The sequence below is a fragment of the Leopardus geoffroyi genome, chromosome A1 (assembly GCF_018350155.1).
Source record: "Leopardus geoffroyi isolate Oge1 chromosome A1, O.geoffroyi_Oge1_pat1.0, whole genome shotgun sequence".
NCBI classification, from domain to species: Eukaryota; Metazoa; Chordata; class Mammalia; order Carnivora; family Felidae; genus Leopardus; species Leopardus geoffroyi.
Window position 1 is genome coordinate 76540187 of NC_059326.1, and position 4345 is coordinate 76544531.

Here is a 4345-nt window from a genome sequence, read left to right on the forward strand (position 1 = left end):
CAACTTCAGAAGGTTCATCGACAGCCCCTCTCCCTTAAAACCTACTGACAACTAGGGGGACTGAAACTTATCCCTGACCTAGGAGATCTCTGCAAACAAAAGTCCTAAAGCCACCTAAAACTGATAAAGAGGACTATAAGAAATTAAGCAGTTAACATGACTGAGAGATTTCCTGAAGCAGGAGCTGTAGTTCGTTCTGTTCTAGAATTCTAGAAAAGTCAGGAAGCAAATTGTCTTTTAAACTTTTTATTGCAAAACAAAATTTAATGAGCGTGCTATGTCAGTTTCTAAGTCATTTTCTGAACTATTTGTAAGTAATCTTAGGTGATATCTATATTAGTCTCCAAATACAGATACAATATTTTCATACCTCAAAATATGAACGGTGCTGAACGTATTTGCCCTTTTTAAGGCTATCCTTCTGAATCTAAGGGATACACTTAAAAGGAGTTGTACTAGTAATAAAACCCATTTAAATATCCTGTGGAATAATTTATCTCACCAGCAAATTGTAAAGTAATTCTAAAATGTTTAAGCCAGAAGACATAGGAGTCAATCTGTCATTTTAGAAAAGTACCCTAACTTTGATGAAAAGGGCTTAGATGAGAAGGGCAGACCCGTTAGTCCATTGCTAGAGTCCTCTTACAGAGATGGTGACGATCTCAAGTGCCATGTTGGTGGAGAGCTCTGGTCAGGGGGAATGGATAGTTCTTTATTCCAGAGGATTCTCAAAGCTGATCAACGGAGTCAGCCAGAGGATCTGGGAATGAGGCCAGACACTATCTAGGCCCCAGGTATTACTTATTGGTGACTTCACTACTGAGTTTACATGTGACGGGATCACCAGCCCATTTGGGACACTCTTGCCCATTCCAAATTTGAAATCCAGCAGGTCATCTCACAGTGGGAGAGGTCACAGGGCAGCCCACAAATTCATTCCGTAGCCTTTCCCAGGAAGAACCCCGAATTATGCATCTTTGCTCTTATAACATCCTTAATAGGCTTATCCCAGAGGTGTCTCCCATGATAAAGTTGTTCTTGATCATTCTAATCAGACACAGTCTCTCACACCCCTCCGCATTCCCACTGAACTTTGCATTCTGTAATGACCTTTATTGTTTTCCAGATAATATAGTTTAAGCTTCAAGGTATGGTCAAAAAACCAAAAGTTACACACATGCAACTTACACATCTTGAGTTTGGACGTACCCATCACCACAGTCACGATGCTAAACATAGCTCATTTCCAAAGACTTCCTTGTGCTTGTAGGTTTGTTTTTGGTTCTGTGGTAAGAACGCCTAACTTGAGATGTATCCTCTTATCATATTTCAAAGAGTACAATAGCATGTTCTTAACTACAGGTAGATTTTCTTAAACCCAGAGACTTTTTTTTTTTTTTTTTTTGGACATAGCGTCAGCACTCGTCAATACTTAATCAATTGATCCACTTAAAGATATAGGACGAGTCTGGCTAGGGTGGGGAACAGTATCCAAACTCACTTTTAAAACAACCTAGACCCCTTCTCACAAGTAAATATCTGTAAATACCCATAAGTTGATTATATAACTTTATCTGCTCTATTTTTGAAAAGTCATTGGATTTAAAGTGTTTTTACTGCATGTTACCTGCATGGTTCAATAGAATACCAAAAAAAAAAAAAAAAAAAAAAAAAAAGATTAAAAAAAAAAAAAACCCAGCCTATATCTTTGCACACAGATGAAAATCAGGATAAATGTTAGCTCAAGAGAGAATCAGAGGTTGTAGAATAACACGTGGTGACACGTGTAAGAAAAACATTTAATTTCTAGATTTTTCACTGGGATTGTAAGGCAAGCAGAATAGAGCAAATTGTACTCCAAGGGAAAATAGAGGTAGAAAGGTAACAGAGTTCTTGGAAACAACCCACAGGAGGCAGAGAAGAAAGGGGCTTGGAGGAAGCAAAACATCGTAACAGTTATGGATGTAATATTCACCATACGTCCCATATGTTTTCAGATTACAACAGAGCAACTGTTCCCCTCAGCCCATTTGCAAGTGGACCTAACGACTCAGGCCCTCCGAAATCAAAGGGTGTAATCTACTATAAATCCTGCCACGCTAGATGGAACGAATATCTGTCAGATTTTTTTACTTAAACTTCTCTTCCTTTAAGAAAGCAGCATCTGGCTCTAAACTGCACATTTAATTGAAAAATCCTTTAATAGCAGCATTAATTTTCATCATTTTGCATTCCGGCAGTCTGTGACAAGGAGACAGGAGCTGCATGCGTTCAGGCGGCCAGACTGCAGAGCAGAGCGGAGGGAGTAGGGCACAGGGGAGGGAGAGGGGAGAGCTGGGGGAAGGTGGGGGGGGGGGCTATTGTTTGCCTGCAGCCCTGCCCTGGGAGATCAGGTGCCGGGGGACAGGTCAGAACTAAGGAATAAGAGTTCCACGGTTTTTGATGGAGGTCATTCCAGCAGGACAATGCACTTGAAGTTTATCAAAAGCAAACCGGGCACGTTGAGAAGGAGAACTGGACAGTAGTGACAAAGGCCATGAATTCCAATCCGAGGCTAGGACTGAGACATGGTTCCAATCGCAGTTTTTAACCGTCTCATGTTTGCGTTCTCGTCGGACTCTATCTCAGGGCCTCTCTTTCTAAATGGCTTCTTTCCAAGGAAAGGATCAAAATGGAACCTATCAGAATAAATGAGTCCCACGTGCCACACGGCCGTGCCCATCCCTGGTGGGGGTGGGAGCTGGGTGGAGGGGAGGCTGGAGGTCCACTGGCAAATTCCTCTGCAAAAGGGGAGGTACCACAGCAATACACCTGCTAAAGGGGAGAGTGGGGAGGAAACCAGCAGCCTGAGGGTGGAGGGAGGGAACGGAGGCAGGAGAGGAAAGCAATCTGACGAAAGCGCCCCTTCTAGGGAGGCTGGGTAAGCACAGAAAAATGCCCCGCTTTTGTTTGGCCTTCCCAGTGGCCGGGAACCTGCAGATAAAAGGCCAGCCTTTCCCCCTAGAAGGGCTACAGGGCGGCACTTTTGTTTGTGAACCTCACACACCCTGGGGTGGGGATTCCTTTGCTGTTGCCGTGACCAACCCCGTCACACTGGGTTACAAGTCCTGCCCTGGCCCGCCCTCCTCCTGCTGCCTTCAAATGGCCCAGATTTTTTGCTTTTGCTTTTCAGGAGGGCAAGAACTTTGTTTTTTTTGAGGTTTCTAAGCAGATGATCTAATTTTGAAGTGCATTTCCCTCAGTGGCCCAACAAATCTCCATGAAGGTACATGAAGAATATTTTATTTTTGTATTCAGGGCTTTTCAGAGAAGTTCCTTGTTTTATTTAAAAGCTGTGGGGGGGGGGGCATTAGCGAAGCATAAAAATAACTGCTTAACAAATGCTGCAAAATGGGGACTAGAGTAGGTGGCCCCCAGGGTGGGGTGGGGTGGGGGAAGAATGTTCTTGGACTTAAATATTTTCCTAGCTATCTTTCACAGAAGCTAATAAGTAACCAAAAAAATTTCAGAAAGAAAAAGAAAAAGGAAAATCTTTTTAGAAGTGCTCTGTGGTCTGACCCTTCTTCAAATCTAATTTTATTGCTAATGTTGGGTGACCAGTCATTACCCTACTCAAAATCTCATCAGTGGACTGAAAAAAAAAAAAAAAAAAAAAAAGAATCAGGCCAACTAGACCACGCCTGGCTTTCCGCTCAACTTCAGAAACGTTCCAGTTCCTTAAGTGACCAGGTGATGACATTAGAATTGAGGCCACCTCAACCAGCGTATCTCCCCACCCCCATCACGGTCCCTCCATTCCTCTGTTCTAGAACAAAAGCCCCATGGGACAGACTTTCTCTCAAAGGGTTCATGATGGCTAGCCCCGTTCCTGGCATACCAGAGGTGCTCAACACATTTGAAGAGAAGCGGGATTATTTGTACATCAGATGAACCCAAGTCCTAAGATAAACATAATTCAGCATCCCGGAAGACTTGAGGAGAAAAACAGCTGTGTTATTTTTAAAAGGATATTAACTCGTATTTCGTTTTTCTCCCTGTGTGTCAGATCCCTTTCTTCCCACCATCAAGTTGGTAGTGTGGGCTGAGCCTATTTTCCTAAGGGCTGCACAAGGTCATATTCCAGCAAGAACCAAGCATGTGGTTTCCAAAGATACTATATATCCAACGTAGCAAAATATCCTTGCAAAGACACACGAAGGAAAAGGAAATATTTCTCAAGATTAGATGCTCCGGGCTGGCTGGCAGCTGCTAGGAGTTCTCTGGATGGGAGAGATTTCCCAGGCTTCTCCCAGAAGCCTGGGGGCAGGTCACTACGGATGGTTCCAGGCAGACTCCATGGGTGGCC

At 43.4% G+C, this 4345-nt stretch overlaps 1 long non-coding RNA gene across 1 annotated transcript; it reads left to right on the forward strand.

Moving 5' to 3' along the window:
- The first annotated feature begins 2973 nt into the window (after window positions 1-2973).
- On the forward strand, window positions 2974-4018 carry LOC123596180. Its single transcript, XR_006711591.1, has 2 exons — window positions 2974-3265; window positions 3810-4018. It is a non-coding gene; the product is annotated as an uncharacterized LOC123596180 (long non-coding RNA).
- Window positions 4019-4345: the final 327 nt, after the last annotated feature.